Source organism: Fistularia commersonii, chromosome 5, assembly GCF_037954325.1.
Source record: "Fistularia commersonii isolate RoL2024-O1a breed Wild chromosome 5, RoL_Fcom_v1.0, whole genome shotgun sequence".
NCBI lineage: Eukaryota > Metazoa > Chordata > Actinopteri > Syngnathiformes > Fistulariidae > Fistularia > Fistularia commersonii.
Genome location: NC_141288.1, coordinates 15,945,968 through 15,968,133, shown reverse-complemented (window position 1 = coordinate 15,968,133; position 22,166 = coordinate 15,945,968).

Below are 22,166 nucleotides of genomic sequence, written 5' to 3'. Positions count from 1 at the left end.
CGGGATGTTTCGTTTGCGAAGATTGAAATGTAACTCATTTTATAATTTGTTTGAACTTCTTGTAACTCCCGTTCTGGTCTCCGGACCCTTCAGGACGACCCGATCCCAAAGACGGATAAAATATACAAATAAAATATGCAAGTTTTTTTTTTGAAGAAAACTATTCGTCTAAAACTGTTCAAATTATTAAAATCCTCTTAATTTAAATTTTAGAGAACTTTCTCAAACTCTGTAACCCCTGGCCAGCTCCAAAAATTTACATCTGTTCAGCCATTCCCTCTGATTCCCATCACCATTACCACAGATCATTCCCCCTATTTCTTCTTCTATCTGCCTGGCAGTTCTGGGATTTTATCATTCATCTCCTCCATCTTCACCATCTGCCTGCTTCTCTCCCTCTGTGGAAGAGCCGGGGTCTCCAAGTTGCCACCTTCATCTGGAGAGATGGAAAAAAAATCACCTAGCAAGGAGAAGTCAGCCATCAATCTTCCTCCCTGTCAGACCTTCGTTCAGCCGCCGCTGCTTTCCTTCTCTATCACTTCCACCGTGTCTGTTCTCTATCTGTGTCTGTCCGTCTCTCCGGCTTCCCGGTCTAATACCGTCCTCGGACACGGCCGGACATGTGCGACGGCACTTCTTTCTCTTGCATGGCATCCAGCTGGAGCAATATAACCCCCCCCCTCCCCTCCCCCCCCCCGGCCCTTTTTCTTTATTACTCCTCTGTCTAGATAGGATCTCAAGGAGGCTTCAAGCTTTTGTATGCCTCTCGCTTTCTGTCCTTCACCGGCTTCTTTATAGAATGGCTCTGGATGGGAGATGGCTTAGCTAAAGCCACAGCGGAAATCCTCAACTGATGGTTTCATAACCGAAGCTATCCTAGCTTAACTGTCACATTTGGCATAGAGTAACGCTTCTTAAAGCCCTTTTTCAGACGGCGCTTCTCATCGCGACCGGACACTTCGGATGCGATCGGTTCAACCGCGAGCCGATCGTCGCCGCCGCCGCCGCCTTTCCTAAAATTCACGCCAAGATCCATAAAGATAAAGCTGTGGATTAGCCATAAACCTTGTTAAACACTTATTGGTCTCAAAAAAGGAAGCGGGTTATGACCTCCCATTCAGTGGCTAATGTCGTTGTATGGAGCCTAGGGATCACAGAGGGGTTTTAACCTACCCTGTCAGCCTAAATTAATGAGGTAATTAAGGGCTCAGGTGGAATTAGATGTAGACACCTTAAGTGCCCGCGGGCAGTAAGATAGGCAGTCGGGATGTAAAGCTATAGCTACAGACACTTGCATGAAAGCCACGGCGAAAAGAAAAAGGTCAAAGCGGACAAGTGTCGAACACCAGGAGTTCATTTAACGATATATGAAGTTCGGTGACAGCTGGAAGAATGCGGTCGCCGCGACCTCTCCGTTTACAAGGGCGTGACTCGCTCGGAAAAAGCCGCGGACGGTTTTGTTTTTCCTCCGCAGGTCTTTGGAGATATGAAATTAGCCGAGCATAAGGAGAATTTAGGAGGGTCTTTTGGGGGGTTTAATGTGATTATATTATATAGACTGCTGCAGTCATAAAATCACCCAATTTAAGGCATCCATTAAAAAAAAAAAAAAGAAAAAAAATCTCCCCATGGAATCATTTTCAGATGATGGATACTTAATAATTGGTTCATGGCTGTAGTTTCGTTTCTCTTTCTTTTCGGCTTTGGGGCTTATCAGATTCATCATAGTCTGACAACTTAAAAAAAGAGATTAAGTTTATGAACCATACGGGTAGCATCCCCAATTCCTGTTATGTATTTTCCCTCTAAAATGTGTTTTTCTAAAAACTAGATATATTTGTGTGAGTTGTTTTATTAGGATTTTGGCCGGTGTTCAAAAGATCAAGTCGGAGACAACTTGAGAAAATTGGCCGATCGACAAAGTAGAACAGATCCCCTGCCTCACAAATGGTATCGACAGATTTTGGCCAGAATATTGGGCCTTGTTTAAGAACTACATAAGGATTGACGTATTTATAGTTTATAATTAAAAAAAACACACCAAACAAAGCATTTATTTTTATATGGTGCGTTGTGATTTTAGCAGTAGAACAACCCCCCCCCCCGGCACACATAGAATTTATTGATCATTTATGATTGACCCTCCAAAAGTATAAATCATTCTATATATTTTCAAGGTATAATTATTGTTCGTATTCTTTTGCTACAAATTCACAATCGTCTTCTTAAAAGAGTGGGCATAATGATAAAATAATCTAACCGATATCTGAATTGACTGCAAATTAGCAAAAGGACCAGAAATTATTCCAAAAAAGTAATAAAATCATTCTTCAACAATAGGTAGAATCCGTGTCCACAAAACAAGCATCTCTTGACCATCAGTTGTGTTGATTATTATTACACTTGATTATTTTTCAACAAGAATATTTTTTTAACAGAGATGATGAGAAGACTATACATGAATTAAAATGACCAAAACAAGTATACAGGTATATTCATTTTTTGGAAATTTTAATGCAAGTGAATACTGTGTTGGAAATACTTTGCACGAATATACGGATATCCATTTACGGATATAAATGTGTCCTCACTGGAGAAATCTGATTTTAGCGATGGAAACTGGGCAAAAGTCAGAGACTATGAAATCTGATAGAGCTTTGATTGTGTCCTCCGGCTTTTTTTAAATGTCGTAGCCCAAAACTCTCATTTCCTGTTAATTGTCTTGCATCTTATAAATCAATGTCAGAGTGTATCTTGGGTCTTTGACACTGAAATGTTCCCGAACTACACCCGTGACTGATGCAGATAGTTTTTGTGATCTGGGACACACCCGCGGTGAGGAGAACAGAGTCTCCACGTCAGGGGTTGAGTGGGAGACACAGGTGGGATTTTTAACCTGTCGTTTTTCTCATTCGAAACACGGCGGGGAGCCTCCAGTCCTCGTCTCAGGCAAACCAACAAAAGCCTTATTACATTCACTGTGATCATTTTCCGTCCATTGGGCAGGGGTAATTAGGATGCCCCACTCACATCGTGTCTTCCCGTGGCAGGGATATCTCTGCGAGGAGAGCGGTATAGAGAACTGGGAAAATGAGTGATGATTATTGAGAACATATAATCATATCACAAGTAGCCCGTGGGTGTTCCTATCAGTGACACCCACCATTTGTGAATTCATGGAAGGCTTAATGAACGCTTCCTCGGAGACTCATCAAGAGCATGCAAAAATAAATGTACTGCCAAATTACAGTTTTGTTGAGACAAAGTACGGGCCTTGACACACTGATTCAAGGCTGAACTGCAAATTGAGCTTAAAGCGCCGTTTCTCAAGTAATGTGAGGAGGACCTGTTTCGAGAGCTTGTTTGTTTGTTTGTTTAGAAGTTTATTAGGACAGTGTACAAATACATTAAGCACAGAGGCAGAGATGTTTTACAGCTCATAGCTAATTTCCATCTGTAGTCCTGGACAATACAAATATAAAACTGTATAAAATAGACAATATATATAAAATAAAATAAAGTAATATATATAAAATAATATAAATAAAGCTTACCTTTATCGGGCGGTAGGTTGACGTTGCCGTCGGATTCTTTCCCTGTGATCGTGTTTCAAAAGTCAGATTTTTTTTTTCCATCTCTTCTTTACTCATTACACTGGAGAAGGTTCAGAAGCTCATTTCATTGAATTCTACCATTTCTGGTTAATTCTGTGTGCAAAAGCTCATTTTGTTAGTACTTGAAATTAAAAATTCACAAAATCTCTTAGTATTCAAAGGAAATTTGGCCCAGGCCTAAAATCAATCAATTAATTCATAAATTAAAGCTTGCATATGAAAAGTGAATAAACAGATGGCCGATGCATTGTATTTGTGAGTGGGGAGCGCTTGTGCAGAGATTGGCGTGCACAATCAGGACAGAATGATTTTGTGTCCGCAGTGATATTGAGGTATCAAAGAGCCGCTTTGACTGTGTTTGAATAATAAGCAAAGCAAGTTTGTCTCTAGAGGTTGACATGACGGGCCGGCAAATGCGTATCTAGCTTAAAAAGCCCCCGAAAATGTCCGCAGTGCTCGGATCAATGCGATTTTAGGCATCCGTAGCGAAAAAAAACGACCAAAGACGGTGCACACCGATACACCTGTGCACACAAATAAAGAAAATATGGAAACACATATGAGTACAATGAAAAATCCATTATTTATCAATTTTTTTTATTTTATTTAAATTCAATCCTTTCAGGATAGAGAGTATCACAGAAATAGAAGACTAGACATATTTATTGCAAATCAAACAGCACCATCTCTTCTCTGCCTCAGCAACAACAGCAACAACAAATTCAATTTTTATGAGGTGTGTGATAGTGGTGCATGATTGAGGACTGGGTACAAAGAAATGATGGAACAATTGAAAAAAAAAGGCAGGGTCTTTTTTTTTATGAAATTATATTGCATTTTCAGAATAGTGTCAAAAGTGACACGAAAAAAAAAAATTGAGACTACAAGTCAGATCTTCACTATTAGAGCCGGGCATAAATCTTTGGTTTCCACCGGATCTGTCAAGAACGTGGCTGTCAGAGCCGATCTGGAACGTTCTAGTCAATGCTTGTGATCCCGCCTGAAGTGTCTGATCAACATCCCGGAAGCATATTATTGCCCTTCTTCCACATGATGGGTCTGTCTTGACAGAGGCCACATTTATTTGCGAAGGGCAGGAGGAGGGGGCAGTAAGTCAGACGTGGAGTATCCATCCGTTCTTCTTTCACATTACAACAGATGACAGGTGCTCATTCATACCATATTGTTAACCAATATGCATAAATATATTTATATATGTATATATATATATATATATATATATATATATCAGTGGTGGGCCGTCAGGGCCTGCAAGGCCTTCTCTGCTGGCCTAAAAAAAATCGGAGTCACTAACTGATTTTGATTACAATTGAATCTTAATTATATTTTGAATCTCAAATCTGATTAAATGATTCCAAATGGTCTGTCCGCTTCCTTTCATAGCTTTTTCCTTGACTGTGCTGCTTCCGGACATGTATTTTCATTGAACAAAGAGCATTTAACCAATCAAATTTCAGCTGTTAGTTGTTACCAGGCAGGGTTAAAGTTAAAGAAATCAGCCTGGAGACCAGCAGAATCCGATTCACGGGTGCGCTGGCGAAAAATAAATGCCGATGAAACTGTTGCTTCAACCAGTCAGATTTTGAGTTGTGACACCGAGGCCCTCTAGAAGGCTATGCTAACGTCAGTGTGTCACACGCCTTTTGACTGGATCGTCAGAGAGCGTACTAGCCAGAGCGAGCAGGCTGCATCTGTGGTGAGCTGCATGAACACAATTATAGTTTGTGCAAAACTGTCCTGGGGGGAAACCAGAGTGGATCTAGAACTTAGTGAGCAAGTGTGCAGGGAAACACAGCGAAAATTCTTCAAATACTGACAGATTTATAGCCATATAACAGTGATTAAGAGGATGAATGGAGCACTACTGAAGGCCTGGGTGTGAAATGCACGGTCCGCCACTAATATATATTAATGCTTATATATATTTATGCGGACGGGAAATGGAAAGCATGGTAGATGAAATATAAAATCTTGCATTTTACCCGCCAAGAATGTTCAGAGTTGTAGCTTGGGAACCCAACTTTGCCCTTTTGAAATATTTTTGAAGTTTTTTGCCTGAATGTGCGAATGTTACTCTCACCGTTCAAAATCCCCCGAAATGAAATGAGTTCATAAAAGCAAAAAAAGAAACCTGTTTTCCAACTCTCCATTGTTTTCCTCAGGCCCAACACCAAAACTTCATTTTTGAAGTATGATATGTAGCTTCTGATTTTTGAGTCGCAGAGACTTTTTAAGAGTGTAATTTATTTTTGAATGTCATGCAAAGCCTCCCTGTAGATGTGACGGTTGCTGTTGTTGTCGAGGTTGTCCTTACAATGTGTCCTCTGATGTCAGTCAATAGTTTGGTTCCTGCAGGTTTGTCTCCTCTCCTCCAACGCACGACAACAGACCCGCCGTGTACTCTGTCGGACTTTCTCGCTCTTCCCCTCTTCTTCTCCTCGCTCCACGGTCGTTTTCTCTCATCCTGGGGTTATTCACTTATGACACCTGCTGTCAGAGCGGGGCTGTAGAGGGAATTATTTGCTCTTGTCGGCAGACACATCCTCCTCTCCTTTCTTACCGTCCCGCTTTTTATATTCGACGTGCAATCCTATCCCCCAAACAACCAGAGAGTCAGACCGGTATGAGGCTGCCACATTCTGTATTAGCTTAGTCAAGTCCAGTATTGGGGAGCGACCGGTACCTCCCGGTACACTTCTTTCCTATGTTGCAGAGACGCCTCGGATCAGGTGATGGGGCACGTGTACATTTCTTGTATTCAACATTTCCAGCAGTATAGTGTTCTTCTTCTTTTCTCCTCTTCTTTCCCTTTCTTTTTTTCAGGCTCAGTGAACTGAGGGAAAATGACATTTAATTACAGGAGAGCAGTCACGCAGTTCGGCTAATTACAATCCCGGGAGTTCAGTCATCATATCTAATTAACTTTCACTTTCATGAAAGCTTAATGCAGCACCATAGCTTGGCGCTGCATGTGCCACACTTCAGGAATATTGACAACTCTTTGGAAATTAATTTCAAATGACTGCTTTTCCCTCCCTCTCTCCCCCCTCGCTCTTTCTCTCCCCCCCCTTTCTGTTTCCGAACCAGAATAACAGCGGAGGGTCAGTGTTTTTTTTAACCTTTGGTTTGCCCTTGATGGTTGTTTCATTTATAAAAACAGTAAAAAGACTATTAAACATATTCATAATTGATCTTACCCTGCTTTATGCTTAAATAGAAATGAATACAATCAATCACTCGGGGATGGCGCTGGTAATTCATAACCTTATTGATTGCTAAAAACACACTGCATAGTCTGATTCACATTCATTATGACACCCTCAGAGGACAATCAATTCATTATTATGCTCGCCCTTGACCACATTGTTAGTCTGCTTACTGGGGCATAATCCTTGAAGTGCATGTGCACATTTATTGTTGTCATTTTTCATGGGCGCGGCGTATTCGAGTTGAAGACCTATTTTTGAGGCATCACACCGGTTTTTGTCCTGCCATTTGTTAACCCCCGTGGGATTTATTCTCCATTATTAATGTTGTTATTATTATAAGCCCCGTGAATTTCAAATGCATGGAAAGTCACGGGACAAATACTGATGTTGTTGATGAGATGCCTCTCGCTCGGAGAAGTGAGATGACACTCCAGCAGGAAACTACAGTGCTAATTGGTGGCTTGAAATCCCCTCAGTGTTGCCTGAGCTCTGTAAAGGTCAACTCCACTCATAAAATGGGGTACTTGTTATTTATTTATTTGTTTATTCATTAACATAGTCCGACATACGTGACCCGGAACGGGGGAAAAAAAAAAAAAAAAAAAGACAAACATGAGGGTTAGATTTTCGTAACTTTGGAACTGTATCCCTTAAAGAGGATTGGTTATTTTTGTGTTTGTATTTTCATATTTTACTTGTTTCTCGAGATTCTCCGTGAAATATTTGCTTGTTTCTTAGATGAAGCCTCTTTGTTCGTCCTTTGTCGGAAACGAGAAAGTCAACCAAGAGGCGCTTTTGAGGACCGTCCAGGTTTTACTTCAGTTCTCGGATAACTTTTGTATTTTATCCAACATCAAACAACCTCGAGAACCTTGAAGTAGTTACCATTCCATTTGAAGGATTATAATAATAATAATAACCATCACCATAACAATCATAATAATCGTGATAATAATCATAATATAATATAAAGTGACAAAATCACGACCCCCTTAACCACTGAGCTTTTCAATCAATAAAACTGATATTTTTAAATTTATTATTTGTAATGTTTCTCATTCTTGATATTTGTTGTCAACATTTTAGCACAGAAAATGGCAAAGAAGTGATGAGAATTTCACATTTAATCCCCCACCAAGTTTTCAGATGATAAAAAAAAAGCAAATTGAAAGCAAGCAAAATAGATAGAGACAATAAAATGTTTGAACCCATGGCACAAGAGCGTGTGGATAATTATTTTGAATTAAAGACCTGCTGTAATAAACCACCACAAATCACAAATGCAATACAATTACATCTGAAAATATAATTACCCTTTAAAATTCATGGTTTCGTCTCCGATTGGGGAATTCTGATTGCTCTGTTCGGATCAATAGAAAGAAAGCAATTCATCTGAATTTTGTATACAGTGTTACAACGTCAGTGGTTTAGCTGAGACACTTACATTGACATGATTGCCGATAAAAGCAGGCTCTACAATATTGAATATCTTTATGGTTATGAAATAAACAGTCCTCTTCCTTAACATCTCAAATAAAATGTGTTTTTATCAAAACACGGTTAACATAAAACATCATCCAGTGGTGGTCCTGAATTGGGAGGCCTTTTTTTTTTCAAATTTGACATTTTAAGTCGCAAATTTCAAGTTAATACCAAGCTACTTTTAAACAACCTCTCCTGCTCTGATCAGATAATAGTTTGCTCGCTGTCCAATGCCTTACTTTCAAGTTTTAAGTACAATGGAATCATTTAGTTTTTTTGTTACTACAACTGGAACAATGTCTTCCAGGTTTTTAAGGTTTTCCAAGTGGGGCTTCCGCTCTGCGTTTTCCCCCTAGATAACGGCACGCCTGAAACAGTTCGCTATATTTCACATATGGTCCGAAAGCCGTGCTGCACCTGCCGCAAATGTCCCCATAAACCAACGTACTGTGTTCCGACAAACACCCGATAGCTCAGAGTCATTGTATTGTGATGATAACCCAACATACCAAGCGCGCGGGTATGATTTAGCTGTACATTTACCCGTGGTCCTCTTAATTCCCGGCCCCCCGAACACAGCAGGGACATGAAAAATGTTAGCGGCCTGCCATAATGTTGCAAACATCAGCGAACCCCACAAGGAGGATTAATGCCTCGTCTGGCTTTTATTATGCTGTCCCGCCGTCCTTCGCAGGCTAGCCATTCATCCTTGTAAGATGTCCATATCTGTTCTCAGTGTGGGTGCGTATGTAAGTGTGTCTGGCTGCGCCTGAGTCCGGCGTGCAGCGGCATGTGTTATGTTTGTTTAAAATTGCTCCGCGGTCGCTTGCGTGAAATGTTAAAAAAAGTTTATCCCGGAACGGGTTAAATCACTTGTCCAGCCATGGGATTTCCAGGGCCATGTCTGGCTTGTCTTATCAATCTATTGACATGGCACCTGCGCTGCTGGTTACGCTACAAGGCCAATGTAGTAGATGGCTCAGGCTACACTGCCAGGAATACTAATGGGAATGCAGATAGCTTTTGGTTTGGCCACCTCAGCAGACATTGATCCCCCTGCGGACCTCTCCGGTGGTGACAGATGGACTGTCACCTCTGAATGAGAGGAGATTGGGACACGTCTCCTCGCATCTACCTCATTTGGGCCTCAGACACTGGCTCTGTTCTGCTCAGCTCCGTGTTTCACTATTTATATCCGGAATTATTCCCGCTGCTACTCTCTTCTCCCTCGTCCCATCTCGGAAAAGGTTGCAGCTTGAATCTGTGCAGTCGCCAGCTGTCGTGTGCAGGCACTGAATGCCGGTGCAGAAGATCATTTCCGGCTGATATAATACATGAAATTACCGAAATATTTTCAACGAAAGATATCATGACTGACGAAGCCTCATCCTGGAAGTTATATAACGAGAAAGACACGCTTCGCTTAGACCGGGGTCTCATTTAGCACTCTGTCACTTAGGAGATTGATACGGAGGTCCAGTGTATCAGATGCAGTTCATGATCGACGTGTTTGTAATGCTGTGTTCTGCGGCTTCCCGTTGTTTGTCGTAATCAAATATGTAAGTGGCTGAGATGTGCATGTTTGCTAATGTTTTCACATTCCCGGTACATGTTTTCCTGAAAGTTCTCTTACAGCGAAGAAAAAAACTTTTTATCGAGCAGATAAAAACAGCCATAAGCAACGCGGACTTTAATTCGTTGCAAAGAGGAGTTGTCAATCATGGGGGTTCTTATCGATACCCGCTGAAGGGATCATGTCACCTTGTTTGGACTTGTGAATGATGTAAAATCTAGCAAGTGATTATTGTAGGTCCATCTTGGTGGTACATGTTTATTTGTAGTTGCTACAACAAAACTGGAAACACGTCTCTGTCCTGTTGCTGTGTTTATTGTATTTATTCCAACATAAATAAGACTGTAATTGAGAACGCTAAAGAGTGGATTTGAATAATTGACAAAAACAAATGTACTTTTTTCCAATTTATTTTAGTCATTTTATTCAATTATCTGTCCGTTTTATTTCTTACATTACCATGAGAGTCATAGTTGGCCAAACACTAGTAAGAAGCAACAGCAAGATACCGTCGATGATGCTGGTCGGTCGTTTGCTGCTTATCAACTTTGAGAATGAAGGAAAATTAAAGTTTGAAGGCATCGGCCAGAGAGATTAATGATGATTTATCCGGTCATAAAATATGTCTTCCACAGGTTCATGCTGTTCAGAAGTAACCTTGTGTCATCATTATCTCCATTGTTATCACCATGAGGGAATGATGACAATGATGAAGATAATGAACAGTAAAAACCATAAAAAAATAAAAACGGCAAGCTATAAGTAATCACAGACTTTAAAAAAAAAAAAAACAGCAGTAATGCAGCGGTGGTTGTTGGCACGATCATAGCTGGCTAGAAAAAAAAAAAAAAAAAACTAAAATTAAACTTACCAATACTTGGAACGGGCATGACCGGGTGCACGCATGATGTGAGAAAAATGAAACTCCCCAAAACGCATTTTTTTTGTTTTTTGAAAACAAGTTTGAACCGGTGCTGCAACAGATGAGCTCATTAATTCCAGACATGGGCTCCATGTTTTCACCAGTCCGCAGATCAGCCAATGAAATGGAGGATGATTTTGGACAGACTATCAACCATTCCTGACAATTTACCAAATTCTACACCTCCACAAATACTTACATTTTTCACCCTCCCTATGTTAATAATTACTATTAATTTTCCTGAGAAACGGATAAAAAACATCGGACACATCACCCTGGTTTTTGGAAAATTGGGTCATGCTTTGATAAGCGAGTTGTTTGTGAAATTTAACGTATATTTATATATATATATATATATATATATGTATATATAGAGAGAGAGAGAGTGAGATATATGGCATATAATAAAATAAAATTCTTAATTAAACCCTTGCAAATTTGACCCTGCAACCTGTTTGCAGCTTGACAGTTAATGAGAATTTTCTGCTTCACAAATAAGCCTTGGCGTGATCCCTAATAGCCCCCTGTAGTATCTCCAACAGATCCACAGCACCCTCTTTCAGTGTCATTTCCTCCTTATACTGTTCGCTTATAAAAATGTAATGTTCCCACTTAAACCCACCCCAACAATAAAAGTAAATGGGATCCCCCCCGGAGCCGTTTCCAATCACCTGTTGAGAAATTTTGGCTCTAACCCCGGCACCTCTCGTCTTCCCTCATTTCTAAATCCCTTTTATCAGCCAGCGTTGCCTGGATGGTACTGAGAGCAACTATGCAAATGACTAGGAGGGAAAGGCCAGATCTAATCTGAAGGTTTATTCTAATTAAAAGTGATTTACTTTCCTTGCCATTCCCCAAGAGCAGAGCTTCATGTCCTGTTCTCAAAGAAGATGGCATCCTCAGGTTCATTTTGTTAGAAGAAGATGCACTCAGTTGAGCTTGCCTTTAGCAGGACCGTTTAACATGCAGCGAGGAGACGTGCCAGGAACAGCATAGCTTTTATAAATGGACAGAAAAAAAGTTAAGGTGAGGCCAAACCTTTATGGTTCTATCTTACGTTTGACTAAAGCTGCATGTTTGAAGCGCCATGTGCATCAAGAAAGGTATTCTACTTAAAAGAAAACTGCCTTCAATCAATATTGAAAAAATGCCACTGGTATAGAAAAAAATGCATATTTGCAGGTGGACTCTTTCAATAATACATCTATTTCTGGCTTTCTCTTGCATATCCTGGAAGTGGGAGGTACTGCATGACAGTGTGAGGTATTGCTGATAGTTGAGCCGAGTCAAACCTTAGAGAGTCAAACTGGGCAAATGTAAGATTCTCTTTTTTCACAATTTAAAGAGTAAACCCAATCAAGATGGCTGATTTATTTCAAACATATGCACACACACACAAATATGTATATATATGTCCATATAAATATATATATATATATATATATATATATATATATATATACACTTACACATATGTATATGTTTATGTAGACACACTCATATACGTGTATGTGTGTATATATATATAAGTATATATATATAGTATCTATACACACACAAACACATACATATATATGTATATATAGGTATAAATTCACACACCCGCATATATGTATATGCACGTATATATGTGTGTGTGTGTGTATATATATATATATATATATATATATATATACAGTATCTATACACACACACGGACACACACACACACATATGTATATACATATATATATATTCACACATGCGCACATATACGTATATGTGTGTATATATATATTTACAGGGGCTGGTGGAGTGATCATCCTTGGAACCGAACATTCCAGGTTCGATTCCCAGCTCCTTTTTGTGTGTCGAAGTGTTTTTGAGCAAGACACTGAACCCCTAACTGCTCCCCTGGTGCTGCTAGACGGCAGCCAACTGGTCATGGTTCATCCATGAAGGGTTAAATGTAAATAAGGAATTTCCCGCAAGGGATTAATAGTATAAGTCTAATATATTTATATTTGCACCCACACTGCATCACTGTACGTCGTGATACTTTAAAATTCAAGTGAATTCAGTTTAAGGGACAGAATGGCAACCAATTTTTTTATTGAAAAGGGCATAGCAAAAATGTTGCTATCCAATACCATTTTATAGAGTAATGATATTGTATCACATTTGTGTGTCTTCATGTTAATTCCCAACAGAGGATATGCAGTTGCCTGACTCAGCAAACTGGACTCAAGTCCTTCATCAAGACATCTATCTGAGCCCTTCGGCTGTTATTAAACTCGGTTTGTATCATTTAATTTCTCATATCTTTCTTTTTTTCATCTTTTTGATTGAATCCTACATCTAAACCAATTCTGTGATAATAATACATTTATTGGGCTTTGTTCAAACAAATCAAATTAATTATCAGAACAATACTCATTTTAAAATGGCACTTTATTGCTTGATTGAAAATGTTTCAGTTTACCTTTTTTTACGCTTTGCTCACTGGGGCTCACACAAAGACATATGTCAAATTTGCTCACCAGCTTGTTGAACATATTGATTGCTCTTTGCTTAGTGAACCAACTAGAATATTTGGGACTTGGCATATGACGTAGGCACTAACAGCTGGTGTGAGTGTGTTTTCCATCTTTAGGCAGTTTCATATGTTTGGGGTTGGCAATTATTTCATTTGAAATGTCATATTGGATGTAAAAAATTCATTCATTTTTACATAGGAAATGTACAAAATTCACATAAGTTGCATAATTTAAATTGTAGCTTTTTGAAGTGCTGAGTAAGACACTGAACCCCCTAACTGCTCCCCTGGTGCTGCTAACTGGCTTTTCATCGCACATGATTCATCCATAGTGGGTTAAAGGTAGAGAATAATTCCCTGCAAGGGATGAATAAAATGTTATTATAATGATAATAATGATAATAACGATTAGAATAACAATAAATCAGAATCAGTTTTTATTATCAAGTAAGTTAAGAATTATAGGGTTTCTTCATGGCTTGTTTGAGCCATTGACATATGCGAACATGTGAGTATATATAAGATAATAAAATATAATGTCCCTGGGGTATGAATACATGTGAGTTGACTGTATATGCGCATGCATATATGTATTTACGTATACAGTCAAGTTTGAAATGATTCAAAATAAAAAAAAATAAAAAAATTCTTGGGTACGTAGAAAATGCACAGTAGGAGCTTAAACTATAGCCCGTTGATGCAGATTAATACATGTTATATAAATATATATATTAAATGAATATATATAATTCATATAATATATATATACTCACAGTATCTATCTATCTATCTATCTATCTATCTATCTATCTATCTATCTATCTATCTATCTATCTATCTATCTATCTATCTATCTATCTATCTATCTATCAACAGAGCTGACTTGAACTTGAGATTGTTGTTATTTGCATAACATTTATATAACATTTATACATTCTCTGGGACGCCTTACTCATTATCATTTCATTTTTACGACCCACATTTCAACCTGTATACCTGTTATTACTATTACCATTCCCTGCAAAAGGCAATTTTCTTTTGTTTATTTTCCAATTTCTATATTTTTTTTTCTAATGTTTATATTGTACAAAGTGTTGTTCATTTGTATCCATCCATATTCTCTATTCGCACACTCCTCTCTATTATTAATAGTGGCATGTTTTTCTACCCTCCAATGCTGCAGTGACAATTGATGTAATTGTGTAATTTCTAATTTCCAGTCTAATTTCTGGTCTTATCACATTCTTCTATGGCTAAAACACACACAAGTTACATTACTTTTCTGACTTTTATGATTCATGTGATGGCTTCTTTCAAACTTGCACTTCAAGTATAAGTTTGGTTTAGAGCCATGTTACTGTACCCTGTTGCCTTATTTTGAGCCTTGACATCAGTCGGTATGAGCTGCACAGGCTGTATAGTGACCTGGAGCTCTGGTTGTGCCCGTACAGATCCACCACTGCGGTGAATGTTGTCGTCGTTCTGAAAATATAAATCATCCTTGGATCTCTGCCCGGTTTACGCTGGTCCAAGCACAATTTCTCTGATGCTCTGTTTTGGTAGTTTGGCAATCCATTGGGGTGCACGAGGGACAGATCCGAAACAATGGCTGTCATGTGTAAGCTATTTTATCCAAAACAATGAAATAATTTACAATGATTGCAGAGTGAGAGCTTCTGAATCGGTTTGTTTAAACTGCAAATACAATAAATAAGAAACACATTATTATTACGTATGTTATTATTATTATGTTATAGACAGAAAGGATGAAAAATACCTCCTAAACATATTGCTCACAGCACCAGTGAAAGCCATAACAATCAGGTAGTTAAAACTGGATCACCCTACATATAATGTATGGATCCAAAAAGTATGGAACGTTTACAAAATGGAGCAAATTACATATTAATATTAAATATTCAGAAGCCTATCTTTACAAAACCATGGGCACCTGCAATGTGTTTACTAATACAATAAGGTTAGATGCAAAGAGTTTAGGACTGGCATCGGATATAAACATCTTATTCTTTTATATAACCTATGAGGAGTAGATTTTTTTCTCTTTTGTTGTATTTCTGTTACTATTTCATGTCAAGACATCCTCATATAATGAGGCCATGTCATCTCATTATATGTGGTATATGTACCTGCCATGTTGATGTAGAGAAAAACTAAATGAAAATGGAGTTTAAACCAAAAAAAGATAAACACATTATTTGTAGTTTGAAACTTTATTGATAACAACAATCTTATGAATTAATGTGTATTTCAAACCCACATCTGCAGTTACTGGGACGCGCCAAGTAAGAAGCGGACACAAGCTTGGACTTCCACTGTATAAACTCCAATCTAAGGCATTAATCTGTTAATTTTTGAATATTTCCTGAGGTGTACAGTTGCCTCCCTCTTTATTTTGACAGCATTGGTCGATGTAATAACGCAGCGCTGGATTGGCCACGCTGAATAATAACGTCTTGTTCTCTTAAATGCAATACATGAATGATTGAATATGGCTAATTTCAATTGGGCAGGGACCGCAAAATGCTTGTGACACGGAAATAATTCCTTTCAGCGCACGCAGAGGTTAATGATTATCCACTTCAATAGAGAGGACACAGCAGATACACCTTCTTTTTAAAGGGTTAAAGAAGAGCTGATTTAATAAGCAATATTAAATCTCGCCCCCACTCCACCTCCTTATAACATATTCCTCCTTCCCTAATGCTCCGTCTTACTGCGCCATAGTTACGCTGTCACAAAAAAGCTGAAGCGATAAATCCATAGCCTGCACGCCATGTGTTCAGATTCCAGACTCTCCATCTGCACTTTGACCGAGACTTCGAAAAAAAACAGGGGTCCGTTTATTTGAAAAATAACATGAGACGAAAAGTTCAATCAGCTAGTCCGAGTCTGCCGAATTGCTTCAATTGCAGTTAAACGTTACCATGGTAATGCTTAGATTAATAACGCCAAAACATGAGAGACACAGAGCCCGAGGGGAGTGCAGTGGCACGGGTTTGAGTTATTTGCTTTTGGTGTCATGAATGCGTGAAATGCAGTGAGCTGATGGCTGTTGTTTTTCCTTTTTTTGTTCCCTCCTGGTAATGTTCTCATTTTGTTATACTGTATGTAAGGGTATACTGTATTTCACACTTTACTGCTATTTGCACTATCAGATGCAGGGTGTGAAACGTTTGATTGAAGAGAAAAACAAGTTAGCTTCGGTGCCAACTATGCCTTTCAGCCACTTTATTAAGATTCGAATTCCGTTCAGGTCAATAGTGTTGCTTGAAAAATCCACCTCAATACTAAAACAATTTAGTGCAGTTCCCTTGATTCTAAGAGGCATTAAGGGCATAAAATAATTCCTTGAATTTGTCTCTCATTCCATACATTCACACGTTTATTCGGAACGTTTACATTTACTATTACTCCTTTTTTCAAGTGTTCTCCATATATTTTGGATTTCTCTCTATATGCCATCATTCGGTCATATATTGAGTCCATTTTTTATCCCCCATATCCAGCTGAGGTTTCCATATATCCGGACTTTGCCACCAAATGTGCCGAAAATGTACAAAAAACACTATAGTATTTAAACACAGTGGTGTTTATTCTGATTTTCCTTCCATTGCCATGTTTCATTGACTCCTAAAGGTCTCAGAGGCTCAATTAGACTCAAACAAATGGTGTGCGTTTTCCGAGTTCATTTTACAAACTTATTCTACATTTATTGAAAAGCAGCTGAAGAAAAAAACTAAAACTTGAGCTTTCATTTTTTTTCAACACCCTTTACATTTTTGTCGCTAAGACGTTCACATGTACTTATGAAGCACCGAATCCCACTTGTTGCACGGTAAGGCCAACCACAACTTTGAGAAACCTGGGTGTGGTCCTAAACAACCAACTGTTGTTCTCAGCGAACGTCGTAGCAATCGCCCGTTCCTACAGATTCCTCATCCAGGCTCTAGTCATCTCTCGTTTGGACAACTGCAACTCCCTCCTTTCTGGTGCCCCAGCGGTGACCATCAAGCCTCTGGAGCTTATTTAGAAAGCGGCAGCCAGCCTGGTGTTCAACAGTCCCAAATTCTCCCACACAACTCCCCTTCTTATGTCCCTACGCTGGCTCCCGGTAGCCGCCCCGCATCAAGTTCAAGACCCTGGTGCTCGCCTACCGGGCAGTGAATGGGACAGCCCCGTTTTGTCTTCAGGATATGGTCCCTGCCCGACCCCTCCGATCTGCCACCTCTCGGCGACCGTCCACCCCATCGCTCCGAGCCCCCGGCTGCCGATCTGAACCGGTCTCTGCTCTTCTCGGTCTTGGCTCCTCAGTGGTGAAACGAACTCCCGGAAAAGGCCAGAACAGTGGGGGTCGCTGCCCATCTGTGATCTGAAAACATACCTCTTCACCAAGTACTACCCAACTAATCTCACTTCGCCCCCCCCCCCCCCCCCCCCCCCCCCCCCCCCCCCAAAAAAAAAAAAAAAAAACAAAGAAATGAATGTATCTATGTATATGGTTTTGAGATGGTTATTTGGCAGTGGTGACTTCTGAATAATGACTACTGGTACTTTGGATTTTAGGTTATTGAATTGCAATTTTTGTAAGTCGCTTTGGATAAAAGTGTCTGCTAAATGACTGTAATGTAATGTAATGTAAAAAAAAAAAAAAACACTCTTTGCTTTTCGGTCCAAGAGCAGAGGAAAGAGTGCTATTGTTCTCATAAAGTTTTTTTTTTTTTAACGTATACAAAATATAGCACACACAAGACTTTCAATAATCGTTATACCAAACACGGCAGACGGTTTAAAGACTTTATATCGACCAAAAATTGGAGCACTAATAAAAGAAATTCAGCTGTTGATTATAGTTCCATCACGCTGTGACTGCGATGGACGAGTTGAAATGTAGATTTCCCGTTCAGACCCCTCATTGACACGGGTACCATTTACCACCGCTACCCCGCTCATCACCGTCACCACTTAGTGAATAAAGGTCAGGCAATCAGGCATCTGGAAGGACAGCTAATTTGTCATCCCTTGACAAACGTGTCAGCGTCCGATCTTGTCCGCTGGGCTTGATACTGCAACAAGCCGTAAAGGTTAAGAGATTCAAGGAACACTCCCCCATTCTTTCCCTACTCCCCTCCACTGTTTCCATCTCAACAACCAACGTGTGACAGAGCAGAAAATTCAATTTTGGATTTGATACTGCGAGAGCTATGGGGTTTCATGGCTGTAACTCTGTAGAGTCTTTAGGCTTGTCGCCCGCCTTGCTCAGTTAAACTCCGCAGAAGCCCCGTGGATCGAGATGTCACTTTTTTCGTGCGTGTCATTCTCAGAGAGTACAGCATCCCGATGCCCTGATCAGCCCCCCACCGCATCACTCACAGGATTGAATTATTAAATGAATGCGCTTGATATCGAGTTGTCTGACTCTTTTGAAACTTAACGGTGAACATTTCTATTGTCAGAGATGGAAATAGTGGGTTTATGATCAGAAAAAGGACAACAAATCTGATACAACTAATATAGCGTACATGTATAGAGTGTTGAGTTATACCTTGATGGACCAAATGGCTTTCCTTCATCCTTAATATTATTTTTATTATTATTATTATTAGGAGAAAAACTATGTTTTTTTTTTTTCTATGTGAAAATGGCCCAAATTGACCAAGGCAATTTCATCTTCACCGGCAGAGGTTTGAAGTAAAGAATTAAATTTAGTTAGATTGTCTGACTTTTTCCTGTACAGGATGAGGAATGGTTTAATTTCCCTTTTTTGGTTTGAACTGAGCTTCATTCAGTGATAATAAAGCCCTGACCTTTAAAATATATAATCTTGGTAATTTAAAAAAATCATTTTGTTTTGGCCATTTCATAGTTCTCCATAATTTCCTTGTAATCTTCTCCAAACTTATTTCTATTTTTGTTTTTCTAATTTTTCCTCATGTTTTTAGCTGATACAAAATATATATTTTTAGGGTGAGGTTTTTTTTAGTTTTTTTTTTTGAAGGGCTTTTTATACTTTCTTCTGCGTCAATGTGAATTTCTCAATATTGCGACAAGGGGGGTTCAAGGAACTGTCAGTTCATTTTTTTAAAGGTTATCTCACTAAAAGGGGGGAGTTTTTTAAGCAATGTATTATTTAAAAATAATAATACAGCTATTTATAGAACAAATCACATTTGCAGCTGGTTGAAATTCAATTTGAAAAATGATCAATGGTCCTGTTTTGGCTAGATTTCCCAAGGCTTGATCTTGATCCATAAAATTAAAGAATAGCCCTTAAAGTTTGGGTTCAATGACTTAATTCTTTCGTTATGTATCTGGATGCGGCGCACATTCAGACGATCTACCGAGGCCCCGGCTTGTGTGATTATTGCGGCATTACAAGCCATCCCTGTCATCCCTGAATGCATCCTAATAGGCTGTTTAGTTAGGCCATCACGAGCGCAGGTGTGAGTCCCCTGATTCCCAGGAGTGCGAGTGTCAGAGAAGAAAGCGAGGGGACGCCGTTGATCAGGTGAGCTCAGCGAGCCTCGGCGGCGTTCAGTATGAGGAAGAGGCGGTCTGACAGCTGTGCTTCACAACAAGTCGATTGTTCGGGCCGAACGACGCTGTTGAGGGCAACGCGAGAGGAAAATAAACTGCGCGCTCAGCGTTTTTAAGTATTTTGCAGGCAATATTGTTAACAACCCCCGGTTGTATTTCAGACAACTATACCTGTCGCTTGGCAATTCTTTTTTTTACCTGGTGGGAATGTTTTTATTGACATTTTGCACATGATCTCTAGAGGACTGGAGAGAAGTTGTCGGTTTTCCTCTTCTTCTCTGAGCTTTTATTGACATCCCCGGAGCTGCTTTGTCATTGTTGCGGCATCATACATTGATGAAATGTAATGGTGTTAAAAATAGCATCGAAGTGAGTGGTCAAATTCACGTCGTCTATAACATAAAATTTGACAGGGGGACCTGAGATGAGGGAAAAACATGAAAACATACAAATAAATGATTCAAATGGTATGATTACTCTTTAATAATTCAACATTATGTTTTTTTATTCGCCAACCTCAGCTCACTCTCAGATAAAGGTAATATATCCCTTCCCTTTGGTAATCGCAGTGCTGCCATGTTGCTCCTGGCAAGGGCTGACATCCATTCTCCTGGTTTCAACTTTTCTATTTAATAACCCTTACATGGCTAAAAGGTTAACTGGTATTCAGTATCTTGCTTCATGCCTTGTACACCCGCAGATGGTGCTCTATGGTCAGGACCCCCTCTTTTCCCTTATCGAGTTGCTCCATTGATTCAGAGAAGATCTCCAGAGTGGAATGATTACGGCCAAGAATGACTGTCTATTCAGATGTGTCAGTAAATGTTATATTTGTGATGAGAGTGCACCTGAATAAAATGATTCGGTTTTAAATGGGTGAGTCTTTTCATGATAATATGATCAAATAGACTTCTGTATTTTCCCCCACGTTAGACAGAAAGGATGGATGTGGTTTTCTTTTTTTTTTTCGTCTCTCTTCAGTCATCCACTTCCTTATTCTTCTTCTTACCTTCGCAGATCCCTCAGCTTTGTTCCTCAACTCTTGCTTTATTTCTTCCTGTGTCTCTGATTCATTTCCTGTCGTTTAGGAAACGTCCCTACAAAAACCCCACAACCGCATCTCCCGTATATGTTTAGCAACGGGGATTTGGGCAGAAATATGTTGGTGCATTTGTGCACAACCGAGCTCTCCCTCCCTCAAAAAGAGCAGACATTGTGTATCTCCCTAAAAATCTATAGATAGCTGATGCACCACAGGGGTTGTCTCAGTTGCAAGTTACTGCTGTGAGCTGATGTGACTGCAGGCTGCACTGTAATGCAACAGTATTTGGGTCAAGAAAAGGTGAAAAAAAAAGGGAATGTGTAAGAAGTTGAGAAGGTGAGAGAAGTAGGAAGTCATGCTGAGCGGGCATCGCACACATCTATAGCCTGATCAGGCTCAGTCTGCTTCAGTGTGATGCATTTCGCAGTATGAATTTTTGGTATTTATGTAGAACTAAATCAGTTGCATGATCATCTGCACATTTGATTATGCAGCACAATGAGTCAGTGGAATTATGATTGAGGCTGTGCAAATTGCTCCAAAATATATTTGATTGATGTGGTTTATTTTGATGATGGCTTAAGGTGCGTTACTTCTATATTCAACTTGTATTTAAATAAGCTTCATTAAGCAAGAACTGGCATCTTGTTTTTTTTTTTTTAGATTTCCTCACTAGTGCTGTTTTGATTGATTGAGGTTCAATCGACTATTTCATTTATTTATAGTTTTTTTTTAGAAGGACATACATATTTGTTTGTGTTTCAATCCATTAATAATGCAAAGCTGGCTCGTTGGTGTGAGATGTTGATGGCATTTATTTTGAGATTAGATACATATGCATCTCTATGGGGAAATTACTCATGCCAATTTCCATTACTTTTGTCTGACAAGAACATGCAATACATGGTAGCATTTTGTCGCAGTGTCCTATGCAAGTTGGAATAAATAATCTTAAAAGGATAGATTTTCTCATACAAATCTCCAAGGTTTTCACATTAAACAAAATAGGAGATTACGCACATGCACGGAAATGTAAATTAACAAATAAGATTGAATAAAATAGTCTAACTAACACCTACCTTGTCAGATTTAAAACTGAATATTTCCTGACACAATGTTATATGAGACATTTTTTAGTCTTGTTCTAGGGTGCATTAACTCCCGTTAAATTTAACATGGACCATTGTCTCTTATGGAGACCATTTTTACCCTCTGAAATGCAAACTTTTAAAA